The sequence below is a fragment of the Sciurus vulgaris genome (genome assembly GCF_902686455.1).
Source record: "Sciurus vulgaris genome assembly, chromosome: 1".
Taxonomy (NCBI): Eukaryota; Metazoa; Chordata; class Mammalia; order Rodentia; family Sciuridae; genus Sciurus; species Sciurus vulgaris.
This window is the reverse complement of record NC_136461.1, coordinates 181,463,676-181,481,589: the sequence shown is the minus strand read 5'-3', so window position 1 is coordinate 181,481,589 and position 17,914 is coordinate 181,463,676. Positions and strand designations below refer to the sequence as shown.

At 35.0% G+C, this 17,914-nt stretch overlaps 2 protein-coding genes across 2 annotated transcripts in view; both read left to right on the top strand.

The window, feature by feature from the left end:
• Nucleotides 1-17,914, top strand: part of EIF3E (eukaryotic translation initiation factor 3 subunit E) — a 542,077-nt gene that overhangs the window by 61,439 nt on the left and 462,724 nt on the right. The gene's annotated exons all lie outside the window — the stretch shown is intronic.
• RSPO2 (R-spondin 2) overlaps nucleotides 1-17,914 on the top strand; it is a 187,000-nt gene that overhangs the window by 5,169 nt on the left and 163,917 nt on the right. The window contains exons 4-5 of the mRNA XM_079105326.1: nucleotides 5,156-5,233; nucleotides 8,468-8,542. The gene's annotated coding sequence lies outside the window, so the exon portion shown is untranslated. The remainder of the gene's footprint in view (nucleotides 1-5,155; nucleotides 5,234-8,467; nucleotides 8,543-17,914) is intronic.

Below are 17,914 nucleotides of genomic sequence, written 5' to 3'. Positions count from 1 at the left end.
GAAGAAGACATTGGTTCTAGGCATACAGAAATTACTTAGTCATAAATTTTAGAACCTTCAGAAAGAGGATGGGCATTTTCCAACTCATTTATCTTGGCATTTAACATACTGGGGTCAATGGGCAACTGATTTTAATAGCTTGCATGCTTGAATCATTTTGAAAATTTTATTTCATTAACTTAAATGGTGAACAAAATGTGTATTTCAATCTTATTAAACATTTATGTGACATATACGTTTACATAGAGGACAGACAGGATTTCAAGTAATTTATGAGACAATCCATTGTTCATTTAACAATATTCTTTCTTCCACAAAACCTCTTCATTGAAAGACAAAACAAAACCGCTAACGCAGCAAAAATCTTGTCTTTTATACTGCATAAATGCTAGATGCAAACTTCTGATTTATTTATTTCATTGTCAACTCTGATGATGAAGATGGGAGGCATAAATGTTCCCAGTTCAGTCAAATGATGCAAAAAGCTGTTCCCCTCAGATACAAAGAAGTCTCCATTCACTTCTCTTACAGTAGGACCATACACTTGATGCTCATACCAGATCACTTCTTCTTTCCTTTTTTACCTTTTTTTTTTTTTTTTTTTTTTTTTTTTACTTTCCTCTCCTTGCTGAAGACTTGGGTCACCACCTCCTGTTTTTTGTGTCCTTATTTTTAGTTTAGGTATCATTTCTGCTGCATACACCATTACTGATTTATGTGATGGGAACTGTACAAGGCATAGGCTGCCATCTTCCTGTCTGAGCTGGACGCGGACTCTGCCTCTGTATTGAACGTCACGATTCCATTCTCTAGAGAACATTTTATTTTTCTCAACAAACACATTAAGTCCAATTGCTGAGCATACATCTTGAATCTCTAGCTGTAGGATTTTCAACAGCCTTACTTACGGGGATCCTCCTTCCCTCCCAGATGATCTTCTTGTTATTTAAATAAGCAGGATATATATAGAATAAACCTTTCTTGGTCTGCCGGGACTGTGCAGCGGTGCAAGCCATTTGCACTCAAGTTCATACACAGACAGCCTTGAATCATTTCTTGAGCCCGATTTTGTTTTTATCAAGTCAGCGTAAGAATCAGTCATCAGGGGCTAGGGAGATAGCTCAGTTGGTAGAGTGCTAGCCATGTAGCCCTGGGTTCAATCCCCAGCACCACAAAAAAAAAAAAAAAAAAAAAAAAAAAAAAAAAATCAGTCATCAATATTAGACATTTGAAAAGTATTTGAAATTTCCATAATTTTGTGAACCATAATAATTTCTGTTTATTAAAGTTAATAGGTTATTTAATATATTATTCTGAAAATGTAACTATTTAAAATGTAAACAGAGATTTAGCAAGGTGTGTTTGGGAAGATGAAAATGCACCATTTTCTCATTTGAGTTGGTTATTGAATTTCCTAAACATCCAAAATTTGTTTAGATAATCAAAAAACTTTTGAGTTAACATTATAAAATGATATCCTAGATGATAAGACAGGTTTGACTTACACAAATCCTAAGAGCTTTATTCAAACGTAACTCTTATTTGAAATTACTACTGCCTACTAATAGTGAGTACCTTGTATGCTATAAGTTGGGGCTTGTTAAAGACTCATCTGGGACCATTAATATCAGAATTTGGGGGCCTCTTGTTTATAATGCATCCAGTTTTGAAAACATTCAAATTTATGATCCTTAGCAATCTGACCAAGGGGCTGAGAGAGAAAGAAAACCTAAATTACCAATCTTAGGAATAAAATTTGATATCTCTGTAGACCCTAAGTAAATTAAAAGAATAGTAATGTAATAAATATCTCTATGGTTATAAATCCTACAGCTTAGATTAAACTGACAAATTCCTTGACACTAACCACCAGAGTTTACCCATGAAGAAACATGACATGAATCGTCCCATGTCTCCTAAAGAAATTGAATTTATAGTTAAAAAATTAATGAATAAAGAAAACTATGGCTCCATTGATAAATCATATAAAAAATTTAAGGAAAAATTCATGTGAGTTATTCATGAACTGTTCCAGAAAATAGAAAAGAACATACACTTCTAAACATGTTTTATGAGGTAAGCATTATTCTGACAGCAAGAGTAGACACACTTTATAAGAAAAGAACACAACAGACCAATAGTCCTCATAAACATGATCAAAAAAATTCTCAACAGTATTTGATTATCAAATCAGATCCAGCCCCTAATAAACAGGTAATACATTCTGGTCAAGTAGAGTTTATTCCAGGAATATAATGCAAGTTCAATGCACGAGAGTCAATCAATGTAATTCACAACATTAATAAAGAAGTAATACCACATGATCTTCTCAGTAGATGCACAGAAAGCTTTGAAAAAATTCAACGACCATTCATGATAAAACTTCACAGCAAACCAGGAATGGAAGGAAACTTCTTTAGTTTGATGAAGGGCTTATTTAAAGGAAAAATCTACAGCTAATCTGGCAAAAGACTAAGATTGAATGAATAAGGATTTCTGCTCTCATCAATACTATTAAACATTATTCTGAAAGTCCTTATTAATTCAATAAAAAAAGAAGTAAAATGCATATAGAATGGAAAAGAATACACATAAATATATTTATTTAAATGAAAATTCACCAAGGTTGCAGTACACAGAATATATAGTAAATACACAAAAGTCAACTTTGTTTCTTTCTGTATATTAGCAATGAATAATTGGAAATTGAAAAAATTTTTAAACTACCATTTACAATTACATCAAGAAAAGAAAGGGTGTGAACATGTGTGAGAAAAGAGAAAGAGGGAGGGAGGGAGGGAGAGGAAAAAGGACGGAAGAGAAAGCTGGGTGCAGTGGCACACACCTGTAATCCTAAGAGACTCAGGAGGCTGAGGAAGGAGGATCATGAGTTTGAGGCCATCCTGGTAACTTAGACCCTGTCTCAAAATAAAAATAAAAAGGGTTTGGAATATAGCTCAATTATAAAGCAGCCTTGGATTCTATCCCCAGAAGGGAAAAAGACAAAAGGAAGGAAGGAAGGAAGGAAAGAAAGAAGGAAGGGAGGGAGGGAGGGAGGGAAGGAGGGAGGGAGGGGGGGAGGGGGGGCAGACAGACTTAAGTATATATCCTGTAAAGTATATGCCAAAATACGTGCTGAAAATTGTGTATTATTGTGAAATAATTTAAAAAAAATAAATGAAGATATATATCCCAATTATGGATTGGAAAATTTAATATTATTAGGATATCAATTCCTGAGTTGCTTTTTAGATTCAAAGTAATCCCAATCTAAATCCTAACAGGATATTTTGTAGATAGTGACAAAATGATTCTAAAATATATATGTAAAGATAGAGGAACAAAATAGCCAAATGATTTTGAAAAACAAGAACAATATTGGAGGAGTAACAGTATGTTATTTCAAGGCTTACTGTAAGGTTGGAGTGACCAAGAAAGTGTGCTTTTGTGGACAGGAACATGCATGAGTGGAACAGAGTCTCAAAATAGGTCCATACGTGTATGATAAATGGGTTATTTTCTCCACAGGTGGGAAGACAGTAAGGGTGATATTTTCACCAAATTGTATTGTAACAACTACATTAAAAAATAATGTACCTTTTCCTGTACTCCCTCTCCTATATCAATTTTTCCTTAAAATGTAGACTGAGGGCTGGGGATGTAGCTTGGTGGTAGAATGCTAGTCTAGAATGTGTGGGATTCTAATTTCAATACTGAGTACCAAAAATTTAAAAAATAATATGTAAAAATTATGTAGATATGTACACACACATATATATATATGTATACACATGTGCATGTGGACATAAATGTAAAAGGTAAAACTATAAAAATGTTGGAGGAACACATTGGAGAAAATCTGTGACCTTTGTTAGGGCAAGAATGCTTAGATACCACACAAAAAAAATAACACTGTAAAAGAAAAATATTTACAAAATTGACTTTATCAATATAAACATTTTCACTGTGAAAATGATACTCTTAACAATACAATGAAATCACAAGTCATAAACTTGGGCTGGGGTTGTGGCTCAGTAGGAGAGTGCTCACCTAACATGTATGAGGCCCTGGGTTTGATCCTCGGCACCACATAAAAATAAAATTTTTATTGTGTCCACGTACCACTAAAAAAACAAAACCAAAAAATAAAAAATAAAAAACAAGTCATAAACTTGGAGAAAATATTTGAAATATCTGATAAAGACCTTACTTAGATCCAGAATATGTAACAAACTCTCAAAACTCAATAATAAGAAAAACGGAATATAATTTAAAAACAGACTAAAGATTTGAACTGTTTACTAAAGAAGATACACAGACAGCAAGCACATGAAAATAAGTTCAGCATCATTGACCATTAGGGATCTGCAAATTACAACTGCAATGTGGGAACACTACTCTCAGATTAGAGTGGCTAAAATCAAACTGCCCATTCCATATGCGCAGGAAGGTGTGGAGCAACTGGAGCTCTTACACAGTATGGGTGAGAATACTACCTAGTAACTTTGGAAAAACAATTTGGTAGTTATTTATAAAGATAAATACACTCATATTACAATCTGACAGCTCACTTGTAGGTGATTATTTCACCTAAGTGAAATAAAAACCAATATGTTAATTTTTTAGCAGTTTTATTCCTAATCACCAACCACCACAAATACTCCGAATGTTATTCACTGGAGAATGGATAAACAAACTGTAGTGCATCCATACATTGGAATATTACTCGTCAAAAAAAAATAATGAACTATTGATATATGCAATAACATGAATTAGTCTCAAACTCATTATGGTAACTGAAAGAAGCCAGATTCAAAAGTGTGCACCAGGTGATTTCATTTATATGACATTCTGGAAAAGAAAATCTATAGGGCCTGGGAGAAGATCAGTAGGAGTGAGGTGGTGAGGAAGGGGAAAACCTAAATGATAGCCCAAGAGGGTTTTGATACCTTGTTTGTGTTGGTTGTGAAACAATTGTGTATTTGTCCAAACTCATAGAACTGTATCCTGAACACAGTGAAGCATACAGTTTGTAAACTAGAATAAAAAGAAAAAAATGTATTCACATTTTTGGTTTTTAAATCTGTACCATTTCCTGGTCTTTTTTTTTTTTCAGATATTTTTTCCATACTAATTTTGAGTTCTACCCTGGCAGATGCACAAAGGAGTATCTCAAGGGACACCTCTCCGCTTGCAGTTTACAAATTACTTTGCAGTGATATAACCAAAAAAGGTAACCAATGTCACTTTGAATAATGAAGTTGACTATATTTAAGTTTCTATTATTCCTGTACTTAACTCTCACTAGGTATATTACTTTGGGCACATTGTATAATTCATCTGACCTTAGTTTCCTTATCTGTAAAATGAAAATAAGCATAATAGTGTCTATTTCATAGTATTATTGTAAGGAGCAAATAAATTTATATCCCTAGAACCCTTAGAACAGTGCCTGACATATAGTAAGCATATAATAAATGACAACTGTTACTACTAATACTATTATTATTATTATTGTTAGTCTCAACCAAGGATTACAAGTACTAGTTGCATACTATCGTGGGTCTGATGATGTTGGTAAAAGAAAAGATTTGTGAGCTGTATGTAATATTAAACTGGATAGTATTGAATCAAAATCTCTAGCTCTAAATACCCAATGTATTTTATCAATTAATGAATGTATGCATTAGTAATTCAGAAAGTGGACAATGAACTGTTCAGGAAGAATTAGGAAGAATAATAATCAATATTTTGGGAAAGATGGATCATAAGAAAAGAGGACAGTCTCTTAACACAAGTGGAGCAAAGAGGATATGGAGAAACAAATGTCTACCAGCAGTAAAATACACCCTAGAAATTGCATTATAGTAAAGTAATGCAATGGATTATATACAGCAGAGGAAATTAATTATACCTGTATATCTACATAGGTTAATCTCCCAAACAGAATGTGGAGTAAAATAAGCAGGTCAAAAGAAAAGCTTGTATTATTCCATTTATATAAAAGTTGAAGACAGACAAAATTAAGATACATTGTTAGTGGATAGCAAATGTAAATTATATAAATGATAAAAACTATTAATCATGATTATCACAAAAGTTGGGATAGTGGTCACATCTGGGAAAGGGTAGAATAAGGTATAGAGTGAACTCCCGAGATGTTAAGAATATTCTATCATTTTATAGTGTGTGTGTGTGTGTGTGTGTGTGTGTGTGTGTGTGTGTGAGAGAGAAAGAGAAGAAACTTGGATGTTTATTTTACAGTTGAGTTTTTAAAGAGTAAAGTCACTTAAAAGTGTGTATGGGGTACAGGGAGTCTGCATTCCCAAACAGAGAGTATAGTATGTTGTGGAGTAGAACAAATTAAAAAAAGTGATACTCGATCCATTTCTTTGTTAAGTGCTGAGTGGTAGCCTATTGGTTGCTTTTTTTGTCCCCCTGTAAGCTGAAAAAAATCTTGCCCTCCTCAGTATACAGAGATAAATAATGGAAGTCACCAAGTACAGACAAGAGGTCACCACAGAGGGTATTGAATCCTCCAAGAGGAATGTTACCTTTGACACCTAGCTAGCTGGTCTAGGGTATCAAGCGCAAGGCAAGAGCAACATATTGAGAGCCAGGAGTTGTCTATCAATATTAAAGACTTCCTCTTACAATTGAAGTCCTTATTCCAGTTGACAAATGACACCCCACCAAAACGGATGATGGAATTTATTCCTCTATCAAGGGTATGGCTGGAGTAAAGTCTGGTCAGTCTTCAGTGGGGAAATGGAAGAGATTAAGTGAGGATAAACCAAAGGAATGTACTTCTATGAAGATCAGAATGAGATACAGGCTGATATATGTGCAAGTTTAGACACACAGAGTTTATCTCCTGTGTCTGAAATCTGCCCCAGACATTCCATTGCTTGTTACTTTCTTTTAAGCCTACTGTCAAGGAAATAAGATGCAAGCTAAGCAGGTGGGAATTAAAATTAAAAAGTTTAATACTCTATTTGAATGTTTCTAGAATTCATTGAGCAAGGAAAAGATTCATTCTTGGCTGCTTATCTTTTAATAGCTAATCAGCTAAGAGCTGGATATTTGGAAGTACTTTTAAATTATGTGGGTTCAATCAAAATTCTCTCTCTCTCTCTCTCTCCCTCCTGGGATTCTGGGAACAAGTAAATGTCCAAGACTAAATAAGAGAAATACTGGAATACCATAGCAGATAAATCTTGCCTCATTATAATAAGTATTTTATTGTTGCATACAAAGTATTAGATATTTCCCATAACTTTCCAAAACCTTGTAAAACTGATGGTTTTTAGAAAAGAGAACAGATTTTGTGAGGTTAAATAACTGGACCAAGTGGATGTGGTTGTAATTTAATGGTACAGTGCTTGCCTAGCATGAGCAAGGTCCTGGGATCTATCCCCAGCATCACAAAGTAAGAATAAATAACTTGATTAAGAACATATAACAAAGCTAGAATGCCAACAAAGTTCTAGTGAAAGCAAAAGTGACAGGTGATAGCTACTTTCTGAAGAAAAGGAGAGGACTTCAGAATCACTTGAACAAACTAGTCAGAGAGGATTAGTATATATAGGGAAAGTCTTTCTAAACTAAAGACTGGGAAGTGAGCTGTTTACTAGTAAGTACAGTTTCCTAAGGAATGAGAAGATAGAACCTTTGAAAAAAACCAAAGAAAGTGATAAAGAGCTCCCAAATTAGAAAGACTCAATCTGATGTGTTTGGACTTAGTTATCTAAGGCATCAATTATGGTCCCATTTTTGCCCCTAAATTGTTACTGAACCATGGGTAACCACTTCACCAATCTGCAACAAATCACAGTGTACTGAAGCTGAAAAAATTGGTGACCCATAACAGCCTGGCACAAGAGACTGAGACAGGGACCACCATACAGACAAAGGATAAATGCACTTCTGGGCCTTGACTCATGACCTCACAATAGATCCCAGGAGGCTTGGTGTATGCTACCTTCAATCAGTGTCAGCTTTGCACCACTGAGGTCAGGATGCCTTGTATGTGTTCTTTCGAACAGCTGCAATAACCTATCTTTAGCATGGGGCAAAATGCTTGAGTAGAGTGTATCTACAGTCAATTAGTATTCTTACCCCTGCAAGTAACAAGTAAAGTCATCTCCCTTCTTTGTTTAGGGAACCAGCCTGCTGCTTTTCTGTTCAAGTTGCTTCCTAAGTGGAAGCACCTAGAAAAGTTTTGCCTGTTTGTGTGCCTGACTTGATTTCATAGTCATTGGGTTAAAAAAAATCCCAATCATTGGCATCAGAAGGAGTGAAGATACCATGCTAAACTGCATATCGAATGTAAATATAAATAAAGGTCTAACATTTTCTTCCTGCATTTCATTGGTTTGTCTTAGCACATCATGGCTTACATTCAAAATTCTTAGAGTCAGGAGATACTTCCCAGAAGCTAGCAGAGTAATTCTAAGTCTTGTTCCAGGTACATTGGCTGAATGGGACACAGGACAGAGGCTAAGAGTGGCAGTTCCAAATGGAGACTCTACCTCTGCAAAAGGTCAGCTACATTAAGAAAGAAAAGGAATTTAGCTACAATAAGAAAGAAAGGAATTTAGTTTAGAAATACTGTTGGGGAGAGATGGGAGAGGGAGATGCCATATAGGTTCAAAATTACAGCTCTCCTGGAGCAAGAATGCCTTCCAACTGTGAAATGTAGAGACCTTTGTTTTTCCCCAAGAGTGCTTCATGGTGGCCATTACAGCTCAAATGACCTCAGAGAATGAAGTGGGCTGAATGTAAAGAGACACTCAGTTCTTTGGTTTTCTCATTCGATAAGAAGTGTATTTCTACTATAAGAAACACCACACATGCCTGGAGATATGTGGCATGCAGCTCTCAAGCTCAGTGTAGGGCATGAGTTGGGAGTGATAGGGACCATGTGAACTGGAGAAGGTCTGCAATGGTAAAGGGGACTGTGGCCACTCATTTCTGGCTGAGGATGGTCATGTGGGATTTAGGCCCAGTGTTGCTGAATTTCTCATATTTCAAGAGGTCAGAAATCTACCTTTTAAGTAAAAAATTCCTGATTTTTAAAAAAAGGACTATGTTGGAGTTTTTATAAAATAGCAATAGGCCAAACAAAGCATGTGTTCAGCTTGCACCTGTCCTATTGGCAACTGGTTTGCAATCCCTAATTTACTCCAATACCAGAAACCTGACTTTTCTTTAATCCTTCAGGGAATTGACTAGATGTCGCTTCCCTGGCCAGATTTGTTTTCCTGGTTGTAATCTCTCCAGTCCTCTGTATATTAGTTATGTTTGCTCTATGCTTTTCTTGTAGTTATTTTTGATACATTTTGTTCCTGCTAAACTATAAATCTATTGAAGGAGGGAACTATTTCTATATTTGCCATTGTCATTAGGTTCCCTGAAATTGGACTCCAGATGACTGAGAGCTGTGTGAAGGAGTTTTAGTGGGCAGTGCTTTGGGGAACACTGTGTGGCTAAAGGAATAGAATAGGACTGGAAGAGAAGTTGAGTGAGCACTTTTTATAGATTCAACCTGGGATATAGCCATATTCAATATATAATAACTAATTTATATGTGTTATCAGTTTATCATGAAAATATTAAAATACATATATACTTGTAATTATATAAAATTCTATATAATTTACTTTCCTGTAATATGAATGCTATTATTTAAACCCAAACAGCCAATTAGTTAATAGTGTCAATTAGTAGTGTGTAGCTGAACTAATTAAACTAATAATATGTGTGTGGAATATTTAACCCTATTTGGTAATATTTCTTTCCTCTGATACAGTATTTTAACTTCTGTTATCTATGTTGAATATTAATCTTTAGTGGTACATGTTTTAAGATACATACTAAATAGATATTACCTATATGTCTAATAAAAATAACAAGGAGATGTTTCTGCCTCATGATGATGTACTAGGATATTTTTATTCTTTCAATTTCCTTTTTCAGTAATACTCTTCTGGACTGCCAAATACCTTCACTTCAGGACATCCTTTTCTTTAACGTAATGGTAAAAGTGAATATGGTTGAATGTAAAATTCACTTTGACTTGGAACTCTGCTCTTATCAAGTCCACAATTAAACTGAGTTCTGGTGTCAAGTCAATGTGATGACGTTGATCTAAATGTATATATCTTCCAACGAAAGAGTTTTAGCATTGAATATCTTGGGATTTTACTCACTAACAATAACAGGTTTTTAGACTTGTCAGAATTAATTTCAGCTCTCCAAAACTGTCTATCCCTTTTGTTTCTACAGGCTTGTTTCAGTAGACCAGCTGCTTAACAGTTGAGAAGTTAATCATGTGGGTTATGCACGTCTAAATTGTATATCATTTTTTAAATACTCTTAAGTATATTGGAAGTCATTATAAGTTAAACCCTTTTTCTCAGGGAAAATGATTTTAGAGCATGGAGATAATTTTGACTTGGGAAATTGAAGATAGTTTCCAAATATGGTATAGTTTTAATAAAGAAATGAGAAAGTTCTGTGTAAGATGGCCTCACTTTCCTACTATTCTGAAAGAGACTCTTTTTTTTTTTTTTTTCAAAAAATGTGTCCTTTATTTTCACTTGGATGAGTTTTATTACAACCTGCACATAATATTGAACAATTAGTATGAAGCCAGGTCATCCTTCTCTAGGTTCCTTATGATCTTTTCAAAGGTCATCAGTTCTAGAGAAACAACTTATAAGTTTCTGTTTTACCTTATTTTTCTCCATTTTTACCTGCAACACAGTTTCAAATTAGAGAAGGACATTCTTCTTGTCCCACACTTTGAAAATATAATTTTATGGCTGGCTAGCATTTAACATCTTTTCTATGACTGGGAGTAATAATATCCATATGTAGGCACATGTTTAAAGAGGCAAACTTCATCTATTTCTGTAAAGTAAAAAGTCTCAAAAAATGCTCCTTTTACTTCTGAGTAAAATGAAGTCACCTAGGTTTTCATTATGAATGCCTCAATATTATAGGTAAGTTACATCATACACCTTTTTTTAAAAAAGAAAATAATGTTGTATACAAATATGTAGGACATTTGGCATGTAAGGTCTTTTCATTTCCTTTGATAATTACCAGATTAAGTGAATTGTCTAAAATTTACATTTGAGCAGTGCTGAATATATAGACAGATGAACAAAGACTGGTTTTATTTGAACAAAATACAAGCAATCTTTGGCATTGTTTGTAGTTTCATTAAAATCTTCATAGAGATTACAAAGATGATTTAAAATACCACTGTTCAAATCAATGTTCCCAAGAGTCAGGGAAAATATTTCCTTTCTTGTCACAACTCAGTTCATTTCTTTACTGTAGAAAGCATGATTATTGGTAAGATCTGACAGGATCAGATTTACTAAGGGACTAATACATCTATTATCAAAATCTCCCTTTTTGTTTGCCCACAGGACATTTTAGTTGGAACCTTTGAGTCAGGACATGTAACTTCACTCTGTTTCATAGAAATTAAGGGAATGACATGTATAGTGTGTTTATGTAGTATTCCAAAAGCTAAGTCAATGGCTATTGTTTTCAACTGAGTATTGGAATCTTTTCAGGTGACGGAAAAACTTTGATTTAGAGGCACTTGTCTCTTTCATCCTTGACTTTTGAGATTTGGTCTTGCTATGTACTTTCACCTCCTTTTCTTTCACATGCTCAACCCCAAATTCTTTCCTGCATATTATACCAATATCGTACAACGGAATTCTCTTTTTTTGTTATTTCCTTTCCCAAACCAGTTGAATGTATGCTTTATCTGTCATTTAAAGAACACAGTCATTTAACCTTATATTTTGATGATGTCTAGATTATGCTGAAAATGATACTGTTATCTGAACTCTTCCAAAATCATACTATCGACCATGTTAAAAATCAAATTAGCATTATTTTGATACAAAGTGCAGCAATTAATCCACAAAGTCAAAGATAGACTATTATCTCCATTTGAAGGTTTCTCTCTCAAATATCAATTTAATTTCAGTGTAATAGGTGTCAGGGGTCCTCCTTGATACCAAGTATGATATCCTTTAGTCTTTACATTCCTATCTCCTAGAAACATAATTGAAGCTCATAATATTTATTTGATAAGTGAAGTGTGAGTAGGCTATAAATGCCTTCATAGAGTGGCAACACCATATAAAGGCATTTGAAATGTTACTACAGAGGAAGAGAACATTTTTATCAATCGTTTCTTAATTGAAAACCTAAATTTCATTCTAGCCTTGATATTTTCAGAAGTTCCTGAATAAAAAGACTGTAAACTAGGACACAATAGAATAACAGAAAGGTCAATGACCAGACTCTAACTCCATATATCACTCACGTTTTAAGGCAGTTGAGACAACTTGTTACCTCTAGGCAGAAAAGGCATTAAATAGAGAACAGAATTTAGGTAAATTCTAGAAGACCAGTTACATAGAACATAATGATGAGGAGGTATATTTTATGGATTGGGAAAAGAAGAAAGACATTGCCACTTATGTAGTTTCCAAGACACAATCCATTGTCAAAATCCTGCAGCATTCAAATCCACCCATTAGACTGCAAACCACTGAGGGAATATAGAGAACATATGGCACTCAGCATGGTGCTGAGCACCAACTAGGACCTCAACTCTAGGTTACCAGCCCAGTGAAAAGGGAATCTGCTTTCTTCCCTTTAGGAAGGTTTTCCTAGAGCCCCTTCCTTTTGCTTTGAGCTTTTATTTCCTAAGGACTAAATAAGCACTTCATCACTTGCTGTGTCCAGAAACTCCTTGTATAGTGTAAAAGATCATACCTTGAATCATACAGAATATCCTTTTTTTCACCACATTTTTGTATTGGTGCCCTATGGTTGTACATAACATACCTGGAGATTCTGACTTCATGTTTCTGCAGTTACCTAATGGATTCATTCTAATTTTTGGAAAACTTCAATTTTCTTGTATGCTGCCTAATAAATAGGAAGCTATATGACAAGGGAGTCCCTAATGCAAACTTGCAGTGAGTCCTGGAGTCACTTAGTACAGCACAATAGAAATAAAAGCCACCCCTTCTGTTGTTCCATTTCCCTTTTTGGATGAGCAAATGGGAATCATCTTTAGAGCATTATGTATTCACTGAGGGGCTGTGACCTTAATCCATAAAGCTCTATACAGTTTATGCTTTGATAGCCTTAGAGCCTGCTTCCCCATATACAGTGTCCCAGACAATCAAAATCACCCCACAGTGTGCCTGCTAACACTTCACAATTGCATGGGACCCAAGACTGAGCCATCTGGTTAGTAGGGTTTGGCACAGGGATTCCCTTTAAGGTGATCCATCCACACCACACAGTTTGCCTGAAATTCTCTTTCCATTTGCCATACTGCTAGGCCAGTTATTAGAAATCTCCTTGTATTATTGGAGAGTATAGTAATTAACAACAACAACAAAAAAAAAAAACTGTAATTTTTGATCCACTGAAGGAAAGCCTCCAGGAAGAAGTGACATATACCTCTAAATGATGGAACTTAGTTTCTTCTTATTTAAAGTGGGCGAATAATGTTTAAATTCAGCAGGGCACAAGAGAAAGAATAAATGTTTTGGGGAAACGTATAATGTGTCAGAAGATTGATGTTTCCTCATTTGACTCACACTTCTATGATGTAGATACCGTAATTCTTGATTTGTGAAGGAGGAAACTGGCTTAGAAAGGCGGAATAATGCTTCTAATGGTGTGTGGGGAGTGCAGGGTAAATCTGAGGTTCAAAACCAGGTGTGTGGGCTCCAGAGCCCACTCTTCACACTCCCTTCCCCAAATAATTGTTTTCTGAAGTTCTTTTTTTTCACTCCAGTTCCAATTTATTTCTTCTTTATCCTCTCTTTGCTATCTTTTATCATCTGCCATCATATTTCTTCATTATTTCTTCATTTGGGCATCTCTTTGATTTCTCATTTTATTTTATTTATTTACTTATTTTTTTGGTGCTGGGGATTGAACCCAGGGCCTCGTGCTTGCAAGGCAAGCACTCTATCAACTAAGCTATATCCCCAGCCCCTGATTTCTCCTTTTAATGACTACATTTTTAATTTTCTTTCTGATCTTCAACAACTTAAACTACTGTCAAATTTTGTTGTCTGATGCATTAATCTCCTAACTGGTATCATTTTTTTCCCCTTTCACCTCATCATCTGCTGTACATACATGATCACTGCAAAGAAAATGATTACTTTAGTCAAATCTCTTGCTCCAAATCCTGCAATAGGCTCACACCACAAGGTAGAAAAGAATGCCCTCTTTTGATGACCAAGAAGGTCTGTATGACCTGCTGCCACCTCCCTGTCTTGCCTGTGTCCTGCCACTGTTCTTAAGATTTGTCTCACTCCAGTCTCTGTTCTTTCTGCAGGATCATGTAGCCCATTCTCAGGTCTGCTTTTGCACTTACTGCTACTTGGTCTTCCCTCTAAATTTTCTTGGCTTACCCTTTTATGCCAGGTCTCCTATTAACAATTCCCTCTTGAGCAAGGACCTCCTTGACTCTTTATTTCTAAAATAACTACCTCCCTAATCCTTTACTTTGCTTTACTTATCTTCATAGAACTTATCCCAAACCACCCTACATATTTTCTATATGAATTTATTCTCTTACTTTTGGTTTTTTTCCTGCCACTATACTATAGGCTCCACAGTAACAGGGATCTTCACTGTCTTGTTTATTGCTGCATCCCCAAGCAAAGAACAGTGCCTGGTTCTAGTAAGCACTCCAAAAACATTTGTTGAATGATTAAAGATGCACTTTCACAAATGTCTCAGTAATGTTCAAGGAATCTTAACAAATTACGCTTCAGATCTCTGAATTATTTCTTTCCTTCTCTTATTTATTGCATTTCAAAATTATACCCTTACTCTAATAATTGATCACATATTGACTTGTGATGTATTTTGTATTTAATGTTGTTTATACTATATTACTCTACCTTGGGCATTTCTATTTTTATCTTGTTGGCAAGCAACACAGTAGCCTAAATATTACACGTATTACTCAGTATTTCCCAGAGAAACATAGTTTATTTATACTACATAGAATAAATCAATATATGCTTTAAATATTTTTAGTTTTAGATGAACACAATACCTTTATTTTATTTATTCATTTTTATGTAGTGATGAGGATCAACTAATGCCTCACACATAGGCAAATGTTGTACCACTGAGTTACAACCCCCAGCCCCAATATATGCTTTTTTGATAAGTTAATGATATATTATTAAATACCTACTATGTATAATATAGTATTCTAAGTGATTTTTCATATTACTTATTCTATCCTATGACAACAATCTGAAGTGGGAATTCATATTCTAATTTTGTAGGAGTATGTTTGGGAAAGGAAAAGTGAATTGCTTAATTAAGGTTATTTACTAAGAAAGGATGAAGTGGGCCTTACATGTGAGTACTGACTTGAAAACAAATGTTCTTTCCACTGGAGATTATAGCTTTGCAGTGAAAAATCTGTTAATATGTAGTTTGGTTTATAAAATACAATGACTCCCAAACTATTGAGTGACCCATTCAATATGGGGGAAGAAGAATGTGTTGAGTGCTTATTACATTTATGCAAGGTGCTTAGTGCAAAGACTAGAAAGTCTTTGGAATTACTCCAAAGAAATGAGGAGTTTAAAAATACAAAGTAAGTGGGTGAAAAGTATGATTTTGGTTCATTTTTCATTGTTTGGGTTCTACATTATTTGAGGCCAAGACCTATTGTGTTGCTTACCTTTTTCCTTCCATGGTCATGGTCCCTAAACAGGCCCTAGGCCTAGGAAAGTGTAGCTCTAATTAGCATTAGGGAAATTCACTGTGGAGCCCAAGGAGAAGAGGTCAATTACTACTTAGTCACATTTCAACTCTCTTCATTTGTCCAAACTACACTTTGATTTCTTTGCAAGCACAGCATTATACAAGGTGCCTAGCAAAACCAAACACACCAAACCACTACTTAAAGGCACAGAAGATGAGTAGCAGCATATAGCAGGTATTGAGAGATGTCATGAAGCTCATTATTTCATGAAATCGTAACATTTGCTGTACTTACTCATTAAAGCAGAATTCTCCGTATGCTAATGTAAACCAGTTTACATAGCAAAGTTTAACATGCTTAAGAATCATCAAGTTATCAAAAAAGCAGATTGTAGAATCTTGTTGCTTATATTTTGATTTAGGATGCCTGGGGTGGAATTGGAGACCTTGAGTCTTAAGTACATGCCTCCATACAATTCTGATAACACAGTATCCATGGAGAAATATTGGTCTCGATAGTCTCTTTCCCCTCAGATATTTCACCTGCTGAATTGTGTTTTATACCTCTGAATAGCATGCTCTTTCCCACATAAGCACTGAATATGCTATTGTGTCAATATTAGAGACTCAAATCTCAAACAATAATTGGCCAAGATATTTCTCTTATAATGGTTTATTCAACATCTTTTTTTTTTTTTTTTCTTCTAGGGCTTTTAAGGGACAGTCAATCTTTTAAATTAGACATTGGCCAAGTGTTAGCTCACAATCTATATTGCTAAGTACTAAAAGCTGGCTCACCATTCTGGCAAGAAGGATGAGCTGTGAACAGTGATGCTTGACAACCACAATGTGTGAAGCGCTTAGATCACCTTAGGGGCAATCTTGGCACAAATGCTAATCCCTATTTCCCAGAAGGTTCCTCTAGCATCACACAGTGGGGGAACCATTAGCAGACACACTGTGAGGGGATTTTGATTGTTTTAGTGCATGCATGCTACGTCTTCTGAAGATTTTTGTACTTGCTTTTATTACACTAGATTCTCTGATTAGTAAAAGACTATGTTAGACCAGAAAAAGATATACATCACAATCTTTGCTCTAAATTGCTATCAGGGGTTGGTAGAAGCATACTGGAATGTTATTAATTATGATAGAATATGAGAATCACTACACAAGAGTATGAACACAGTATTCAGAGCTCAGAGATCATGAAGGAGAGGGTGACATGTGAGTCAATCCTTACAGTATACATGACTTGTCAATAGGCAGAGAATATACAGAGAAGTACCACCTGAGGATAAATCAGTAATAGCAACAAACTCTTATTGAGCACTTATTATTTGTTAGGCATTGTTACAAGCACTTATTATGTTTTATCTCATTTAATTCTTAAAGAACTCTATGTAATAGATACTGCTATGATCCTCAGTATTCAGAAGAGGGAACCTAGCTGTGGGCCCATGTGTGGAACACTCTTGGGTAGCAGTTGGTCAGGCAATGACACCCAATCCAGTAGAGGAGGTATCAAAGGTAAATTGGGGCCAGATAGTAAAGTGTTTTCATTAGGTGTTGATAAGTGCTTTCATTACATGGAGGTTTTTTTTTTTTTTTTTTTTTTTTTTTTTTTTTTTTTTTTAAATCAGTGTCTCCTATTACAAAAGTAATATCTCCACACTATTTTTAAAATCTCTGAAGAACATACAATAAAAAACCCTTTTAGTTCTTCAGTTCTCCAGCATCCATCCCTGGAAGCAGTCATGATCCCTACTTTTTTGTGTATGTTTGCAGAAATATTCTATGTATAAGTACCTCAGTTCTTCATCCTTTGTCACGTCACATGCACAGGAGCATACTATATAAATCTTGCTTTTCATCTGAGATTGTTCCATGTCAGCATATTTAGCTCATTTAGATCTATCTCATTCTTTTCCACAGCTCCATGTTTTCCAATTATGTGGTTGAACCATGATTTACTTAACCAACCCACTTAATGATAGACATTCAATATGTTGCCTGTCGGTAAACAATGCTGATTTGAATATTCTTGTCTTTGAAAAAATGGGTATTATTTACAGGAGATACTGCTCAAGGTGGAATTTATGTGACTTTAGGAAGG